General features: G+C 40.7%; 1 protein-coding gene across 5 annotated transcripts in view; it reads right to left on the reverse strand.

Annotated features, from left to right (window-relative positions):
* LINGO2 (leucine rich repeat and Ig domain containing 2) overlaps nucleotides 1-20,891 on the reverse strand; it is a 512,589-nt gene that overhangs the window by 24,181 nt on the left and 467,517 nt on the right. The window contains exon 1 of one of the 5 annotated variants that reach the window (XM_054054397.1): nucleotides 3,826-3,915. The exons of the other annotated variants lie outside the window; for them this stretch is intronic. The gene's annotated coding sequence lies outside the window, so the exon portion shown is untranslated. Of the gene's footprint in view, nucleotides 1-3,825; nucleotides 3,916-20,891 lie in introns of those variants that run through there. 5 annotated transcript variants of the gene reach the window in all.

A 20,891-nucleotide genomic window follows, 5' to 3' on the forward strand; every position in this document is an offset into this window, starting at 1 on the left:
AAACTGCCCTCTGTCAGGATTTGATGATATATCTCTAGTATCTTGTGTTATTTGAAAAAGCACCTGGCCAAATTGCTGTTCAGAGCCTGATGCTTCAAAAGGTGTTTCAACAGAGCAGTGTGAACTGTCCTCTTCTCTGATGCAAAGATGTCCTTTTTTTGTGCCTGCTCTTTCTTGAAAAAGGCTCAGAGTGTGGGAGTTTGGGCTGAAATGCAGTGTTGATTACTTCCTCAATGCAAAGGATGAACTTGTGGCTTGCACTGATAACCCTTGAGACCTCTGTGCCTTTTGCAGGCAGACATTTGGACTTGGGTGTGGTTCTCATGCAATTGTGGATATAAGAACACCTTCTGGTGTGCTCAAATCTGTGTGGGCATGTTGCCGGATAGCAATTGTGCTGCTGAATAAAGTCATGGTTTGCTAAAATGAGGCCCTTTTGGTAGACTGTTTTTGTGTTTGGTCTCACAGACTAGTTTCACATCCAGCTAAATCTTCTCCTAGGTAAGAGGATGAAAAGGAACTTGTACCCACTGCAGTCAAAGCAGCTTGCCAGTGGTATCACTGGAGCAGAAATGCTGTGGACCAAATTCCAATTAATTTCCTCAAACAACTAATTTTGCCAATGGCTGTGCATTTGTGTACAAAGCATATGGTCAAATATATACTAAATCACAAAAGATTTTATCCACTGTCAGGCTTTCCCTAGGCTTGTAAGCTTTTCTGCAACTTTGATGCATCTATTCCAGTCTCCTGCATCTGGACGAGACTTCTTCGGGTAGTTAAGGAAAATACAGAAATACTTATTTTCTTGTTATTACCAGCAGTGTGTATCTCAGATTAGAACATTGGATTTTCCTTCCACGGTTTTGTATATATGCAGAGTTCAAATAAAAACCCCGTTCACTTCTCAAAGGTTCCTGTGCCCTCAAAAGCAATAATATCACATACTGCTTAAAAGCAGATGAACTAGCAAATCTAACAGGATGACTCATATACATGAAGTCAATCAGGTTAAGGATAACTGTTTGCTCAAAAGATGATGTTTCTTTTTCAATTCCTGTCCCTCTAACCCTCCTGTAACTGTCTGGGGTTTTTATTTTCCCCTCCATAATAGAAAATAAGTATTTTTCAGTAGGGTCATTTAAACCCAATACTTCCTGCTAGGAAAAAAAAATAGACAGTATTGTGCTATCCCATATTCACTCAGTCAGCATAGCACAATGCATACATTTAGGAGGCAGAAACAGAAAAAAAAGCATTGCACTTCTCTCAGTGAATAGATTATAGAATCATAGAATCAACAGGTTGGAAAGGACCCACTGGATCATTGAGCCCAATCGTTCCAAACAATCCCGAAAGCATGCCCCTCAGCACCTCATCCACCGTCCTTTAAATACCTCCCTGGGCACCCTGTTCCAGTGCCCAATGATCCTTTCCATAAAAAATTTTTCCTGATGTCCAGCCTGAACCTCCCCTGGCAGAGCTTGAGGCCATTCCCCCTTGTCCTGTCCCCTGTCACTTGGGAGAAAAGGCCAGCTCCCTCCTCTCCACAACCTCCTTTCAGGTAGTTGTAGAGAGCAATAAAGTCTCCCCTCAGTCTCCTCTTCTCCAGGCTAAACAACCCCAGCTCTCTCAGCTGCTCCTTGTAAGACTTGTTCTCCAGCCCCCTCACCAGCTTCGTTGCTCTTCTCTGGACACGCTCCAGAGCCTCAACATCCTTCTTGTGGTGAGGGTCCCAGAACTGAACACAGGATTCGAGGTGCGGTCTCACCAATGCCAAGTACAGAGGGAGAATAACCCCTCTGGACCTGCTGCTCACACTGTTTCTGATACAAGCCAAGATGCCATTGTCCCTCTTGGCCACCTGGGCACACTGCTGGCTCATGTTCAGTTGGCTGTCAACCAACACCCTCAGGTCCTTCTCCTCCAGACAGCTTTATAGCCAATTTCCCCAGTCTGTAGCACTGCATAGGATTGTTATGCCTCAAGTGCAGAACCCGGCATTTGGCCTTGTTAAATCTCATGTCATTGGTCTCAGCCCAGCGGTCCAGCCTGTTCAGACCCCTTTGCAGAGCCTCCCTACCCTCCAGCAGATCCACGCTTCCACCCAGCTTAGTGTCCTCTGCAAACTTGCTACAGGGGCACTCAATGCCTTCATCCAGGTCATTGATAAAGACATTGAACAGAGCTGGACCCAGTACCGAGCCCTGAGGAACCCCACTTGTGACTGGCCTCCAGCTGGAGTTAACTCCATTGACCACCACTCTCTGGGCCCGGCCATCCAACCAGTTTTCAACCCAGGAGAGTGTGCGCCTGTCCAGGCCAGAGGCTGACAGTTTCTGAAGCAGAATGGTGTGAGAAACTGTGTCAAAGGCTTTATTGAAGCCCAAGAAGACTACATCCACAGTGTTTCCCTCATTCAGTAGTCGAGCCACTTTGTCATAGAAGGCGATCAGGTTAGTTTGGCAAGACCTGCCTTTCATGAACCTCATTCTGCTCCTCTAACTCCTGGCTTTGTACACAACTTCCCTTACTATTAAAGACTGAGGCAAAGAAAGGCATTAAGTACCTCAGCCTTGTCCTCATTCCCTGTCACTTTTGTTCCTTCTGCATCCAATAGGGACTGAATATTCTCCCTAGTCCTCCTTTTCTTGTTAATGTATTTGTAGAAAGATATTTTACTATCTTTCACAGACTTAGCCAGGTTGATTTCTAGTTGAGCCTTAGCCCTCGTGATTTTTTCCCTGCACGATCTCACTTCCTGCCTGTAGTCTACCCAAGACACCTGCCACCTCCTCCAAATCTCATAGACATTTCTTTTCTTTTTGATATCTCTCAAGATCTCCCTACTCAAACAAGCTGTTTTTTCCCCCTGCCAGCTCCTTTTCCAGAACATGGGGATGGCTTGCTCCTGAGCTGCTAGGATTTCATATTTGAAGAGCACCCAGCCCTTGTGGGCTCCCTTGCCCTTAAGGACTGTCTCCCATGGGACTTTGCCAACCAGCCTTCTGAACAGCCCAAAGTCTGCCCTCTGGAAGTTTAATGTGACTGTTTTGCTAATCCCCTTCTTCTTCTCACCTAGAACTGAAAACCCTATCATCTCATGATTGCTTTGTCTCAGGCGTCCTCCAACCATCACATCCCCCACAAGACCTTCTGTGTTCACAAACAGCAGGTCCAGGAGGGCACCCTCTGTTGTCGGCTCACTCACCAGTTGTGTGAGGAAGTTGTCTTCCATGCACTCCAGGAATGTCCTAGACTGCTTCCTATCTGCTGTATTGTACTTCCAGTAGATATCTGGAAGACTGAAGTCTCTCATGAGGACAAGAGGTAGTGATCTAGAGACTATCCCCGGCTGTTTATAGAAGAGCTCATCCCCTGCTTCTTCTTGGCTGGGTGGTCTGTAGCAGACTCCCATCACAATATCTGCCTTCTTGTGGGCTCCTCTGATTTTAACCCACAGGCACTCAGTCCCTTCCTCACCATAATTGAACTCTAGGGTATCAAAGCACCCTCTAACACAGCGGGCTACCCCGCCTCCGCTCCTACCCTTCCCGTCCCGCCTGAAGAGTTTATACCCCCCCATATCTGCACTCCAGTTATATGAGTCTTCCCACTACATTTCCGTGATGGCAATGACATAGTAGTCACCTTGCCCTACAACAGCTTCCAATTCCTCCTTCTTATTGCCCATGCTGCATGCATTGGTGTAAATGCACTTCAGCTGGGCTGGCAAACCTTCAGCCCTCATAAATGGAAGAGAGTTCATTCCCAATTGACTGGTCCTTGGAATAACTAACGCTACAGTGCCAGTTTTATACTTACTGTCCCCAGGTGTAATCGCCCCCACTTGCCCTGTGATGATATACTGGTGGTCCTCTCCAGCACACCATCTCTCAGTCACTGGAGTCCCACTTCCAGGCTCACTCCTCGTCCCCCTCCCCCCTCACATCTAGTTTAAGCCTAGCTAGATTTTTAGTAAGGACTTTAGTCACCCTAGGAGACAAGCGTGTCCCATCCCTAGTAAGAAAGCCTGCGGGTTCATGGGTCACCCCATGATCAAAGAACCCAAAGCCTTCTCCTCACACCAGGCTCGGAGCCAGGCATTAATCATTTGCTTCTCTTTGACCTTCTGCTCCTCATTCCTTAGCGCTGGAATGGAACTAAACACTACTTATGCCCCAGAGCCCTCCACCGTTCTCCCTAGAGTCCTGAAGCCTCTCTTAATGGCTTTCAGCTTTCTGTGCTGTATGTCATCATTGACTATTTGAAATACTACCAGAAGGTAATAATCTGTGTTAATGCACATAGTACAAAGATAATGTCCATTCTGATAAACTTTGAGCCTCTAGGCTTTGAGGTAAGCTTCTGTCTCTCAGTTAGAGAAGCTAAGCCTACTTTTACAGGCATAATTTCAGAAGATTGAGCTTGAGGAACTGTGAGCTCTAAAATATAGACACAAAGACAGACCATAAAAGTTTAAAAAATATATTAAAAAAGGGAAACAACACAATTTCTACAAAATTTTAGGATTACTTAGTGATAAATTTATGAAATGCAGTGAGGGTATGATTACTGAGGTCTGAATGTCTCCCATCGCTTAAGCAGTGGCAATGCAGGATAAGTTGGTAAGTAGTAGTGGCACAAGAGGTAGTGAGTTAACAGCAGAGAATTACTTTACTATCTGTGCTTGTATAAAATAAAATGTTCTACTGTAGAAAACTGATAGATGAGAATGGCAGAGCCTAAATCTTAGTGCTGTGATTCAGAACTCTCCTGCACAAGATTAATTTTCAGCGTTTAGGAGCTCTGACAATCACTTGGGTAAGGAAAACTGCATACTTCAATTATCTTCCAATGTCTGACAGAGAAGAACACAGAGTTAATAATGGGCATTATGTCTATTTTTTGAATCAGTGATTCAGAATGCCTTATTCTGCATTCTGCTTGCAGGTCTTGATGAATTGAATGTTCCCCAAAAGACTTAAGAAACATATTGTGCAAAATCAAGAAATGGTAGGTGGAAGAAATCAAGAAATAGCCACTCCTTAGGATGCTTGATTAAAAGTAAAATTAAATAAAAATAAATACAAAACTGTTATTGGGAAAGGGTAAATTAATTAAAAAATTCACAGCCTATACAGCATTAAAAATTACAAAAAATTCTATGTGTCAGTCTTTGGCTAGCGTACCTGAGCGAGTAGCCCGCTGTTGTGCTCCAGCCATGCTTGATTCTGAATTTCTGGGAAATTCATATGTGAATTACGACATGTTCTGTAATAATTTCTGGGTCAAGGCCATGAACTGGGATTTTGACCAGTGATGCTGAAGACCATTTTCAGTTTTATTGTTGCTGGAATTTGGAGAACTACAGCTCCATGTTCATTTCATTAATAACAGTTGTATATTTAAGGAAAAAGGGTTCTCAGCTATTACTGTGGGAACAGAGTTTCACTTAGTATTTTTCAGTGGGGTCCCAAGATAAGATACTTTACTATGAAGATAAGTATCCAGTTTTATGAACAGCTTAGCTGCTGTAAATGAGAGAAAATTCATGAGAACTAGGCATTTATTTTGAAAGGACCATAACATTTTTGAAAAATCCTTGACATAAGATTGTGTTCAGTATGGCATCTTCTGCTATTCATGCTTCTCTCTGGTTCCCAGGCTAAGGATTTGTATCCCTAACATCATGTTGATATTATCCAGGCAGATCCCTGCACAATAACATGTGACTTGCAGTAGGATTAACCACAGGACTGTGTCTCTGGTCTCTAGACTATCCCTTAGTTATGGCCTACTACAGGAAGAAAAGAAAGGAGCATGATGTTAAATGTCTGGTATCAATAAATATCAGATACCACAGCTGGGTAGATTGTATTTTTTCCTTTTTCATTCAATCAGATGAATAGTTCTTATTGAGCCTTAATAAAAGCCTGAGCCATTTGAAAGGTAGTTGAGTCATTTTCATATGAATTATTTAAAGTCACATTTGTTTATATGTTGCAACTTTTAACTAACCTCCTGGTAATTTGGAAACTAAAAGAACTCACATGTAATACATACTTTCAGTTTACATCTAAGGAAGGGTAGACAGGTGAAGCATTTGCAATAAGACAGTGTCATACTTAAATGACTTTGAAGTCTAGTCTTCCACCCAAAAGCAACATGGACATGGAATAATCTACATGTGAAGGTTGAGTATCAAATGAAGTTGAGTTTTGTGGTTGAAAAGATGGCATCTTAACAGCTAAGCCTTTGTAGACTTTCACTATTCATCACTTCTGAAATGCAATACATAAACCTAAGAAGCCTATAAGATTCTGAGACTTTTTATTTCAAAAATGTCCTATGTAAATTTAGGCAGAGCAGGAAGGTCAGTTTAATCCTTAATGAAATAAGGATGTTTAAATGAGTATTGTGACATCTAAGACAGAACCATGAGAAAATCCTTTACTGGGAACTCTATGTTTTTTCCTTCTGTAAAGTTTTGACTCAAATTCTTGCGGATTAAAGGTTATTATTGATGAAAAAAGTGCGTTACATCTATGTATAAAGCTATGAGCATAGTTTGTTCCTCCATATCAGTATCTCCACTTCTGTTTTAACACAAACATATTTTAAACAAGAGTCATTTGTCTGTCAGTTCTGTTTGCAGTTAGGAAATTTCATGCCTGAAAAGCTGAACTGCAAGTCAGTTAAGACAGTTGGTCAATATCTGCCTTGCTGTTTTAGTGAAAGTAAATTATGTTGGCACATTTCCATCGGTTTTGTTGATTAGTATATATTTACTGTCAATAAAGAGGGCACTTCTTTATTTTTAAATACTGCTTTAACTTTTCTTAACCTGATTTTTATTCTTATTAGACATACAGTGACATATTTTCCTTTAAGAAATGCTCAGTTTAGCTAATTTATCTTATTATCTGCATAGCAATTACATCCAAATACCAGTGTGTGATCACTGACTGTAAAGATCTCATGAACAAGAATTTATAAGATGAAGTTACTTCAGGCAGATGTTTAGAGAGTGCAACTTGAAGTTTGATCAACATTTTACTGAATTCTGCACTATCAGATGCACGGGAGAGTATTTTAGGTTGCTGCAAAGATTGCTGCTGTCTGCTCATCACTCAAATAAGCATACCATCGGGACTCAGTGACCAGCCCTTGTCACTGGAAGGGAAAAGTAACAGCCCAAACCTTCTGGCTTATGCATAGATACAAAGAGGAGAAAATAAGCTGCAAATGCTGTTTATTCCCCTCTGTCTCGTCTGGGACTGAAAGAATATGTTCTGGTTGAGCATTTCTCCCTCTTTTCTAATATATCCTGCCATATGGAGGAAAGAAAGAAGAATAAATCACTGACTTCACATAGAGTAGGACGAAGAGGAAAAAGACACAGAGGGGACAGGAATGGCAGTCTGAATACAGACCCCAAATCCCTCCAAACAGTTGCAAACAGCAATTTGGCTAATGACCATAATTTGGAATGGCTGTGCATCCTTGAAGAAGCACAAGCAATGTGGGTGGAGAGTAGATTAAACATATTAGTCTCTGATCCACTTCCCACTGCCTGGCTAGCATGCATGTCCTCTGCATCGCTTCATACAATCTGGTGGTAATGGTGGGAGGACCAAGAACTTCTGCTGCATGGAACAGATTTCCTAAATCTATCTGCTTCACCAAGTCACTATTTCAAGCAAGAACTCAGTTCTTTTAATGACTCTCCCTGCATAATTAACTTTTTAAGAATCCAAATGTTTTATTTCACTATGGAAATGAACACAATACCTTGCCATACTGCCTAGATAGCAAGGTTGATTCAGCTACATTTCAGGCACGCTAAAACTCTGCTTGACCAATGCTTTTCAGCAATCTGAACACTGTGAAAAGGCCCGATGATATGTACTGAGAAAGTACACAAAAACATCTGATTGGTAAACATTGCCTCTATCATCTCTCAAAAGGGTGACCCCAAAGGAGCCTTGAAACTTTCCTAAAGTCTTCAGGAACAAAAGTGATCATTATTCTTGTCTTTTCTTCCTAGGAAAGGCCTCTACAAATCAAAAATATTGGAACTCATATAAACATGAATTTTTCTTTTCTAAATAAATAACAAGCCTTGTACAAATCCTTGCACATAACTGAAGATGACATAATTACCCTAGAAAATGAAAAGAAATTCCGAGCCTCTTGAGAGATGTACATTTTTAATTCATAAAATCTCAAAACTAGGTAAGTGGGCTAAGGCTGAGGTTGCTATTTCAGTAATGCACAGACCTAATCAGCATGGAGCAAAAACTGAAAAAGCTATAGATTGAACAAGACGCGTATTGCTAAGGATCACTTTATAAATCAGGTGTTTGTTTGAATTTACTTCAGGAGTTTTATGAATGTCCTTTGCAGAAAAGCAAATCTTCGTAGCTTTAGTTCTCCACAGTTTTAGACACTGTTCTGCCATACCGTCTGGTGCTAGCTGGATGTTCAGGCAGAGCATTTGGCGTTCAGGGATCAGTTATATATGGGAAATAAGCATCTACTGCAAAGTATGATCAATAAAACTGACTAAGCAACTATAACAGAGATCCAAAAAGCCAATCTTCCATGCTACCTTTATTTGACTAGGTGATATGCTGCTTTTTTTGTACTTATGTGTGATTTATAGCTTTTCCAGTGGAAAACTCTGTTTTCTCAAATTTTAAATTACACTAGCACAATATGAAGTGTGAAGTGTCTACGGTAGTCAGCTCCTGGAAGTACAAGGGCTTCAGCAGAGACAATTTTAATTAAGATAGCATTATAGATCAGCACTTCACACTTCCATTTCATTGGCCTTTTCAGCACTACACTCCCCTTCTGGGTAAAATGGGCATATAAATTTTTCCTTCTATCGTATTCTACTTGAAACGTATTGTTAATATACCAACAGCATTGCTTATTCCCTGCTGTAAATTCTAGAAGTGAAGCAGAAAAATCTCAAATATATTTGGGTAACTCTGTTGCATGACAAATTATCTGGAAATATGCACCTATGTCTGCATGAAATTATGTGTGCCATTTGAGGACACGCTGAACACATCATTCTCAGCTCTGATTTAGACCCTGTTTCTCAAAACAGCTGATACATCACTGGAAATATCTTTGTCATTGGCTTACCAAGACACTGATCTCCAACCATGTATTCATCATTCCTTCATACATATATTCAAAGGCTTTTTACATCACTGGTGAGACTAAAAAGTTTTAAGGCAAATGGAAAAAGGTCAGCGTAAAACAAACAAGTAAATAAGTCCTTCAAGCTGAGTAGAATAAAGAAAACTCTAAACAGATATGATATTGGACTGCTCCATTTCAGGAATAGCAAATTGCATTTTTAACATAAGCCATTCACTATTTGGCAATGATATCTAGAACAACTTTTGATTCTCATATACTGCAGTAAAACCAGAATTAAGATACATTAGCAATGACAACTTCAGCAAAAAGTCGGTAATACTTATGTTAGAAATAGGAATACTGCCAAGAAGAACCAAATAAATTTCTTTTTCTAAATTTTTTCTTATCTTAATACACATATAAGGCCCTAAAGCAAAACAAGACATGAAAATCCAGAGCTTTATGATGTACGTGTTACTGTATAGTAGTGTGCTGTAGCATACTGAACCTTCTTCATATTTAAAATAAAAAGATAAAAGAAAAATGCTGCTTACAGAATATGCAATGAAAGAAACATATTAATTGCAATTTGAAAAATGCAAAGCTTTAAAACGGTTCTATATGTAGGCAGAGAGACAAATGAGAATACAAAATTAACTCTCTCTTTCCCAAGTGTTTACTCTCAGTCCTCATTTCAGAATACCCTGCAGGAGAGATGAGAAACAAAGAGCCATTCGGGAGGTGTCTTGCTCAGGTGTCTTATTCAGGAGGTGTCACTATTCAGGTTAGTGTCTTTGTACAACATTACAGTACTAGTACTTTGGAGTAGTGTTTCTTAAACTCCATTCATGGACTGGTGATATGTGGAACACGTTATTCCACACATATTAAAACTGAATTGAGAATAAAGCCATGGAAGGCAGCAAAAGCTAAGGTTTAATCAGAAGATCATTAATGTCAGTCATAAATTTTCAACCAATTTGAGGAAGTTTTGGACCAAAGCTTGGAGAAAAACCTCTTTCCCTCACATGGAACACTGCACACCTCTTTAAGAAGCTGTATAGCAACATACTGCAATGCTGAAAAAGTGCAAAAGGACGTGCTTATGACGACCAGTGAAATTCAATCTGAAATATGTACAGAGCAGGTCTCTTTAGTATTCAGCTGTTTAAAAGCAAAGGATGCTTATAATTTATTCAATCCAGCATTAATATACGCATGCGGAAAGCAAATTACTCAGAGGTTCTGTCTTATGTCATCTGATGAAGGACAGAATATCAAAACCAACCAGTCTGTCATCATCTGTGGAAACAGATTTTAAAACAAGGCTTGTAACTATGGCCTATGTCATCTCTAGCTTCCAAAATCAACAAAATTATGGGTAGATAAATTCTGTAGAGATGGCCTCAGACTTTTGTAGCAACATGTGAATGATTGCTTATCATTGCTCAATATGGTACAAGAGCAAACCTCTAAAAAATTGGTATAGAGAATGCAGTCTGCTGAGAAAGACAGATTGTTTTAAATTGATCCACATAGGATGTCAACAGGATCTCAACTAACTCTTGTTCCAATCATACTCGATCAGCTCTTGTTTTTGCACTTTTTTTTTATTTGAAAGTCTTTGAGTTTTTTGGGGTTTTTTTCTCTCTACTATGAAACTCTGTACTTTAACTCACTTTAAAGCTCTTGAATGAAGGGACCAACTCTCCTGCAACTGGATCCTAAACTCTGCACCACCACGTTTGGGCAACTTATCCTATTTTTTCTTTACTATCTTGATGCCCTCCTGGCAACTTTTGCTGAGCCTTTGCCAAAAAGGCTGTGTAACGCTGCTCTGTGCTGGAGGCTGCAGTGGCTGCTGCTGTCTGTGAGGGTGGTATGTGTGACTTGTTGCTCCAGTGCAGAGCAGCATCTCCACACAACAAGCCATGTTTTGTACTTGATGAACAATGATAACCTTTTGACACCTTTGTTTTATCTTGGTTTTTGCAGGTGGCAGCCAGTACCCTGACAAACTCCAGCTTGCTCACATTTATTGCTGGGAGACCACTGGGATTGCCATCACCAACAAGTGAGACATTATACTGGGCTAGACAGAACTCTGACTAATTTGGAATAGCTGCTTTTATCTGCTGCAGTTAAAGGTGACCTTGTACACTGGGTATATACCGATTTAAATTTCACCTAGAACTTGACCTTTGGCTTTACAAGAAAAATATTTTATATCTAAAGGTTCCTCAAGTGTCATGAAGTGTCTCCCTTTCATAACTGTTATTGATTTTGTGGAAATTATTTTGTCCCAGAAGACAGAAAAATGTGGTAATGCATAAAACCTATATGACAAAAGAAAATAACTATGCGTTGTATTTAAAATGATTAACTTTAAACAACCAGAAACACAGGCATAAACATAATTTCTCTGCTTTAAAACTGATAAAATAATAAAGCTGATATGTGGAACCCATGATTTTAAGTGACCTTCTGCTTGTTTGTTTCTGTAAACCCTGGTATTGCAATTACACAATAATCAACAATCTTCTGCCTTCTCCTGAAAGTCTGCCACTATATTTAGAGTACTCATATTTTTTTTCCCCTGCTTCACAGAATCGAGGAAAAAGTGCAGAGAAGAGTTGTAGTGCGAAGTGCTATGAGACATGACACTAAGCAGAGAGTAGCTGAGAGCCTTTCCTCAAAAACCTTCCCGAGTTTATCAGCAAGTGGCAGAAGCAATCCCAGTTTAATTTACCAAAGCCACTAGGTGTCCCTGCTCACCTACGGCAGCTCTGGTGCTCCGGTTCATGCTGGAAGATACAAACACTTCTCATAAACCTGTCCAAAGAAAATACAGCAATACCAAATCAGGCAAGTGTTCTTCGCAGCATCATCTGCCCAGCTGTGCATCACTTCATTGTACTGTCCATTACTTCTCCCTTGCAGTCTTTCAGGGATGTGGTACCCGCAGGCATGGTCGGTACTAGTCAACTGCACTGTTTTCTATTCATTGAATAAACCAAGTATGTCCTTGGCAAATGTTTTTTTGAGACTGCAGGCTTTCTGAGACCACACAGTTCTCAATCAAAAGCCAGGAAGTTTTCTGTGGTGTTCATCACAACAGGTGCATCAAACTGAATAATGCAGCAATTACTGAAAAGGGTGCAGATCCGATTCTTTTAGTACTGGCTGAATAAGAAAAATATATTAAGGGACTATTTTTTTGTTTCTCCTTTTTTTTTATATTATCTTCTTTTAAAATAAATGAGTCAACTATGATTTAATGTAGAAACTCATTTTTGGGGGAAGAGACAGATATTGCAGTCTTTCAGGTGTAGATATAGGGACCCTCTAAGTAGCGGTAAAAGACTGCAACGTGTTTTAAAAGGCTCATTTTCATATTCAAATTAGTAAGGATTTTATTATTTGCATTACTGGGAGCAGTGCTCACCCAGTGCTGCACTCTTGACTCATTTAAGCGACCTTTCTGTGCAACCTCAGTCATTGAGTGGTCTATCTTCTGTTACTGAAAGAACAATAATGATCTTCTTTTTGAATGTAGCATTGCCTATTTCATACAATAGCTGATATATCTCTCTAACTTGCTTTATATAAAACCAGACCTTAACATAAGGTTATAAAAAAATAAATGCTATTCACAGGTTGCATTTGGTCTATTTTTGCTCTAGGAAAGAAGTCTACTTTCTCTAGTGAAAAAAAATCCACCAAAAAGCCAACCCCCCCAGCCAACAGCAAAACCCATACCCTCATTTCCCTCATTTGCTGGAAACCTCTGGAATATTTACTGATGCCCAACATGCCTAGAAACGATGGCACCTCTCCGGAGTTACAATCTGGCTATATGCTATTTCTGTGAGCTGAAATTTCTGCAAGCTGGAGTGCTTCCCTCTGTGATGCATCACTATCTCTTCCTGAAAAGAGAGGGCTTACTTTGTAAGAATAATAAATTACGGTACACTGCGATAGAAATAGTTCTGCCAGAAAGATGAAGCCACAGAAAAGCATTGCAATATAACACAACAGAACTGTAGATCCCACAAAAACAAACAAACAAACAAACAAAAAGATGAAGAAGAAAAATAAAAGGATTAAATTTGTAAATAAATGTATTTTATTTACAAAGGAAATTATGTTTTTGAGATTTTTTTTTCAAAAATACTTTGAAGGAAGGCATTTACTTCCCCCTCCCCTCTTCTATACAGCCATTTTATTTTAGAGTTTTAGGTCTTTGACACCAGGCTGGAGAAGATACACTGTTTGTTTTCCAACATGAGTGATGATTCATACTTATATACTGCACCTCATCCACTGCAAAAATTTCCCCATTTTCACTAGCAAAGTCCCATTTTTCACACTTAGTTTGCTGCAGAAATTCTGAAGAAATTCAGCATGAATTTTTCAATAGTCACTGAATGACTCCTTCTGAAACATTAGAGCCTTTTCAATCTGCAAGGGGGTACAGTCTAATGCTATGGCTATAAAGGCAAAAAACACAATAGATTTTTACTCACTACTCTTGGTTGCCCTCTTGGTGCTCCTTAGCACATGCACAACAGTGAAACACTATAGAGATAAGTGTTTAATGAACGCTAACAGGTTTTCAAGACTATCTTTAAGCAACAGATTGTTCTCAGGCAAAATAGGAACACTGAAATAGTTAAGAAAACACTATTATTTTCAACCATTGTCAGAGAAAAGAAAGGGACAATGGAGAACACATCCTTACAGGCTCATCTTAACATTGATTTCTTTAAGTTGCCAGAGCAAGGAAGCAGAGGATATTCATCATCCATAAAAAGAGTTTATCTTCTCTTGATAATGCAGAGAGATGCCACTGATCAGCCTTGACCAAAGACAACTTATGGTTGTCACCACAAGTTAAAAAAATCTTAAAACTTACTCAAAGACTACTACCATTCCTCCACCAGTGAACCTTAAAAGCCCGTATACTACAACCCTTTCAGTCCTGCAGAGCTTTTTTCCTATAAATTCCATAGTTGATGGCAGTTAGCTTAGAGCCATGCCACATGGATTTTTCTGCTCCTGATGGATATTTATAGCAAGCATGCTGTTGTGAAGCCATCCTTTGTTTAAATCGCTGTTTCCAATGCATGATGATACAAACAAACAAGCCAGCACAATCTCCTCTACCCTGGCTGAAGCAGCTTTCCTCTCAGTTCATCGTTGACATTCATGCATCACTAATCCTGAGATATTTAGCAAGAATATCTTAACTGCAATATTCTAAAACATGAGTAAAATTCAGGTCATTTAAGTATAATAATGTAAGATGATAAAAGAACAGGATGAAATCTCAGCAGCTAGGTAAGCACAATGATTAGTGCAAAGCTTAAAGGGCTATCAGCATACCATGCACTCTGAAATGAACACGCTAAAAAGAACTATCTCAGAATCAACTTTAACATTGCAAAGAAAATTTAAAGCCTTGATGCAAAGGAACTGATTTATGAACATCAGGCTCAGGCAAAGTTCCTAGGGCCTTTTTTCCCTTCCTTTTCTTTTAAATTTCTTTTCTTTGCTGCTACATTCAACATGCACACAGTAAGACATGACTGACAACCTCTCAGTGGTTCTGTGTTTTCAAAGACCGGGCAGATTTCCATGGGCTTCACTGATGCAGAGCTGAGAGGAGGGACCAAGCTACAGGAAAGGACAGGTCACTGTCCGCAGGAGGCAACCCTCCTGCAAGAATCAAGTTGTATGCTAAGAAAAAAACAGATGCAACAGGAGAACAAAATAGAAAAGGGAAGCAAAAAGGAAGGAAGCATAAAATTAAAGCAAAACCATAGTAGTAACACAGGAGAGACTATGACCAAAAAAGAGAGGAGCTGGGGAAAAAAAAAAGAGAGAAAAGAAACTTTGTACTTCTAAAATGTGAAATGATCAGAAAAGTAGGAAACAGATAAAGGATACTGCATTTTTCTGGGTTCAAGAAATTATTACTCTGTTGGACAAATTACTCTTATTCTATACAACTCAATAACAATCCAAGCATAAAATAGGACTTATCACCTTAGCTAAATTAAACAAAAAAGGGAAGAAAAAATATTTCTTAGCAGCAGAATGTTTATGACAAAATCGATAATTCAAACAGAAGGAAAAATACGTTCATCCTTTTTGTAAAACAGCTAATCTTTTCAGGTTGGAAAATAAAATGAAGTCTCATAGCAAGGCCACTGGCATGTGCAGAAAGGTTTTAAAGCTTAGACTGGGAATCAGGAAATACAGGCATGTACCTGGCCTTTGCCACTGATGCTACACTTGGGTCAGAGTCATTTTCAGTTCTTGGTCTTGGGTCATTCTCAGTTCTTCAATACTGCCCTCCTCTCAATGCTTTCCTCATTTGTGTAATTGATCTGTACGTCCTTTGGGAACTGACAGTGTCTTGCCATCAGAGCATGAATTACTGAAAGCCTTTTAAATCTCAGCTAAGTATTAGCTGCTGCCTCTTCACAATTCTATGCCTCACATGAAAATTACTCTTGATTTTCTCTTTGCTCAGCACATTGTGCCATGCATCTGATGATGGACTGTAGACTGGTGGCATGGTTCAGCATATGTGCAATACTGTCTGCACTGCTATCATTAACTGCATATCTGCAAATATTATTTTGTTGCCAGTCTGTGCCCTCTGTGCTGATTAGCTCCTTCAAGGGTCTCTAAACTGAATGGTGATGGGAGGTTCTGGCTCTCCCCAACCCTTATGTGGTGAGGACCGACCAGAGCTTCTGTAGCCAGCTGAGAGTTAGGGAAGGGATGCCCAGAATCAGAAGGATGTAGGTCAAGAAGTAGATGCAGTTCTTTATTGTGTTGTAACCTTTCCCACAGCTGAGCTTCTGTGCGAGAAGCCATGGCTAATGGTTAGGACTGGTTGACTTTAAGTGGGGGTTAACTAAGGAATGACAAAAGAAATATCCCATCCCTGGCCACTTTAATTTCGCAGAAAACTTCTATTTCCTGTACTTACACGACAATAATTTCTTTGGTATTAATAAGAAAGGCAAATGTTGTTGCCATTTGCAAAACACAATCTAAATCTCATGATTATTTCCAAAATGAAAGCTCATTTTGTTCCTCCAAAGCTAGAGCTACTCAAGCTTCTGCTGCACACAATGCTCTAAAGGTGATTTATTAACATGAACCATGTGTACCTGGATGTTTCTTATCTTTGTGCCTTTGATCCTCTGGGGGGAGGGTGAAAGCTGCACTGCGGTAAGAAGCATTATTATAGGAAAATTGAAGAATGCAATATTTTTCTTATTTCCATTGAAAATATTTCTCGTTGTTTCTCCTCATGCTGTCATCAGCATATCAGAGTCAGGGTGGAAAGGGCTCAAATAAGTGAGAAACAAGCCCAAGGAGGGACTCATCAAATAGACACCACAGCCAACCACAGACAATATTTCCTAATCACAGAATCACAGAATCACAAGGTTGGAAAGGACCCATTGGATCATCGAGTCCAACCATTCCTAATACTCCCTAAACCATGTCCCTAAGCACTTCATCCACCCGTTCCTTAAACACCTCCAGGGAAGGCGACTCGACCACCTCCCTGGGCAGCCTGTTCCAGTACCCAATGACTCTTACTGTGAAGAATTTTTTTCTGATATCCAACCTGAACCTCCCCTGACGGAGCTTCAGGCCATTCCCTCTTGTCCTGTCCCCTGTCACTTGGGAGAAGAGGCCAGCTCCCTCCTCTCCACAACCTCCTTTCAGGTAGTTGTAGAGAGTAATAAGGTCTCCCCTCAGCCTCCTCTTCTCCAGGCTAAACAACCCCAGCTCTCTCAGCCGCTCCTTGTAAGACTTGTTCTCTGGGCCCGGCCATCCAACCAGTTTTCAACCCAGGAGAGTGTGCGCCTGTCCAGGCCAGAGGCTGACAGTTTCTGAAGCAGAATGCTGTGAGAAACTGTGTCGAAGGCTTTACTGAAGTCCAAGAAGACTACATCCACAGCCTTTCCCCCATCCAGTAGTCGAGTGATTTTGTCATAGAAGGTGATCAATCATCCTCTTTCTTTTAAAACTGCCATGATTTATACACTGAACCCAGCTCCTAATACATCTTTGCTGAGGACCACATCTCTGGCCTGGACAGGCGCACACTCTCCTGGGTTGAAAACTGGTTGGATGGCCGGGCCCAGAGAGTGGTGGTCAATGGAGTTAACTCCAGCTGGAGGCCAGTCACAAGTGGAGTTCCTCAGGGCTCAGTACTGGGTCCAGCTCTGTTCAATGTCTTTATCAATGACCTGGATGAAGGCATCGAGTGCACCCTTAGCAAGTTTGCAGATGACACTAAGCTGGGAGGAAGTGTCGACCTGCTGGAGGGTAGGGAGGCTCTGCAAAGGGATCTGAACAGGCTGGACCGCTGGGCTGAGACCAATGGCATGAGGTTTAACAAGGCCAAATGCCGGGTCCTGCACTTGGGGCACAACAACCCTATGCAGCGCTACAGACTGGGGGAAGAATGGCTGGAGAGCTGCACGGAAGAGAAGGACCTGGGGGTGCTGGTTGACAGCCGACTGAACATGAGCCAGCAGTGTGCCCAGGTGGCCAAGAAGGCCAACGGCATCTTGGCTTGTATCAGAAATGGGGTCACCAGCAGGTCCAGGGAGGTTATTCTCCCTCTGTACTCGGCACTGGTGAGACCGCACCTCGAATACTGTGTTCAGTTCTGGACCCCTCACCACAAGAAGGATGTTGAGGCTCTGGAGCGTGTCCAGAGAAGAGCAACAAAACTGGTGAGGGGGCTGGAGAACAAGTCTTACGAGGAGCGGCTGAGAGAGCTGGGGTTGTTTAGCCTGGAGAAGAGGAGACTGAGGGGAGACCTTATTACTCTCTACAACTACCTGAAAGGAGGTTGTGGAGAGGAGGGAGCTGGCCTCTTCTCCCAAGTGACAGGGGACAGGACTAGAGGGAATGGCCTGAAGCTCCGTCAGGGGAGGTTCAGGTTGGATATCAGAAAAAAATTCTTCACAGTAAGAGTCATTGGGTACTGGAACAGCTGCCCAGGGAGGTGGTCGAGTCGCCTTCCCTGGAGGTGTTTAAGGAACGGGTGGATGAAGTGCTTAGGGACATGGTTTAGGGAGTGTTAGGAATGGTTGGACTCGATGATCCAATGGGTCCTTTCCAACCTTGTGATTCTGTGATTCTGTGATTCTGTGAAAACTCCAAACAGAAACTGTTTTCCTATAGGTAAGTTCAGGGATGGGGAAGTTCTAGAAGGCTATTCTGCTACAACATTGCACTCCCTTCTCCTGAGTGAGAACATTAAACATAATCACAATTTAGACACTTTCAGTGACCTCTAGCTATCTGGTGTGACAGGGACATCCAATGTCCTGCTGAAAGGAGCGATAAAGATACGCAAAATACAAATCTGTCAGTTTGCATTTACAGCTGCGGTACAGATGAGTGCGACAAACACTAGCCATGTTTTTCTTTGAGAGTGCGCCTTCAGTAAGAATATTATGATTACTTTAGAAAACTGATTACACCTTTGATTGCACTTAATGATTTCGTATAATCTAGCTAAACACTTCTTCTCAACATGTGCTGCCAGAAAATCTGCAGCTCAGGCAGCAGTTTCTTATAAACAAGGTCAACAGAACTGAACAATCACAGGCATGTGTAAGGATGTATGAGCAAGGTAAGCCAGTATTCCAGAATCCAATCATACTGTGGCTGTCACATATGATAGGCTTAGCTTTCCCAGTATGCCATTTAATTCAAATCTGTTTATGTGTCACTTTCATTATTTCATTTTTTTAGTCTTGCACTGCCAAGAATCATAAAAATAAGCCCAGAGAAGGTGTTACTTATGCTATATAAAGAAATACCAAATTTATCAGCCAAAGGCCCTCATCTGTTTAATGATGCTATGAAGATGGCTTTTTCTCTGAATCTCTGCTTCTGCAATGGACTCAATTGTCCAAAATGAAAAACGAGGCATGTACTTTGTTGAAAAGTTGAAAGCACAGATGCAGAGACCCAGTCAGTCTGGGAACAAAAGTCACCTTGCTAGCCCTGCTAGCATGAACACAGAGCTAAGACAAGAATGAAAAACTCAAACAGAAGATCTTCCCAGAAGGTGGGAAAAGGAGGTAAGAGGAAGGTGGTTCCTTGCTACGCAGATGTCTCTTAACACACTCCATGCACAATGCTGCTTACTCAAACTTTCTGTTACAGTCTCGCTTACCGTCCATCAACTTTTAGTAGGCCTGACAAGAGTTTACTGTATTAATACTCTAATGCTTTCTGCCCATCCCTTCTTTTACACTCTAATATGCCCTTTGTGCTACTATGCAAATAAGAGATACTGATGTTTTTCTGCTCAGAGCCTGAGCTGAACATGGCAAGCTGCAAATATCTGCATACACTGATTATGGACAGAAAGGAACATATCCCCAGCTTATGCTAAATGATGGAAACCCATTGCACCCTACAGATCTATGCTGTTTGTATTAGCTAGAAAATCTGCTTCTGTCATTTACTACCACCACAAAACACATTAAACCAGTATGTTCTATTTTCTAAAGGAAATAATTTTACCTTGCAGGGATTCAAAAATCCAAAGAAAACACCATCCTATTACCATGTTTTAACTTCATACAATAAAGTCTCTTTCAATTTACAGCTAGTGTCTTAGTGTCTTTGTAACCAATATATTCATGTCAGCAATCAGATCCATGAATATTTTTGTGTTTAATAGGTATAATTTCCACGAATCACTAATGGAATCAGTAGGAGGACATAATATGTATGCAAAAAAATGAGGTGGTGCCCTTCAGAATCCTGGAGGGATTTCATCAGCACAAAACAGCCTTTTCCTTCACTATACAAAGCCAGGGGTTTTTCTCCCAATTAGGAATTTCACAGAAATCTGTAATGCAGCTCTGGGATGCCACTCTGCATTTTTGTTTCATGTTTTGTGACCACTACTTAAAAAAAAAAAATCAACTGTTTTAGCAAAGCTGAAACTTAGATGCCTGGAAATAAAGCTGTTTCTTAGGGTGAGAAACATTATGCAACTTGGCTAAAATAGCCATTTCCCCCTCACCCTCTGCTTTATTGTAAGGTGATTGGGTGAAAATGCTCAGGTACTACTACATCCACTCTAGAGGAATGAATAATTTGAAAAAGGATTAGTTTACCGGTGCTCTCAGAGCTTGTCAGTAATTCATCACAAAGAGAAAGCGATAGGAATAATTCAGTCATTGTAGAACTTTGGTTCAGTCATAAACTGTAAGCAAGATTCAGTACTCTGATTTTACTCAAGATCCACATTGACTTTAATTGGCTTCGGATCACAGACTACTCTAAGCCTGTTCACATCCAAGTTTGTGGACCATATTCTGTCTGTGAGGCATAGTAATGTAGACTTAAAGGGAGAGTGATTTATTGTGGCTGAGAACCCTGTCTAGTGATAGTTGCAGATAACAGCTGCCATTCTCTCTTCCCCTAATACAAGGCAAGAACCAGCAGTTAACTCTTGCCTTCAATCATCCATGTATTTTGATTTTATTTCCTACCACCCATAAAAAGTTACCCTTAATATCCGGCATTTCCAAAGAACTATTATGCATGTCATTTGCAAATCTTTATCAATCCATTTGAGGAAGGGTCTCTATTGATACTAATTTTTCCTGGCTGGCAGCACCTTTCCTATGAGAAGGCTGTTTATCAGTCTGTAGGAGTGT

This window comes from Cuculus canorus, chromosome Z (assembly GCF_017976375.1).
Source record: "Cuculus canorus isolate bCucCan1 chromosome Z, bCucCan1.pri, whole genome shotgun sequence".
In the NCBI taxonomy this organism is placed as follows: Eukaryota; Metazoa; Chordata; class Aves; order Cuculiformes; family Cuculidae; genus Cuculus; species Cuculus canorus.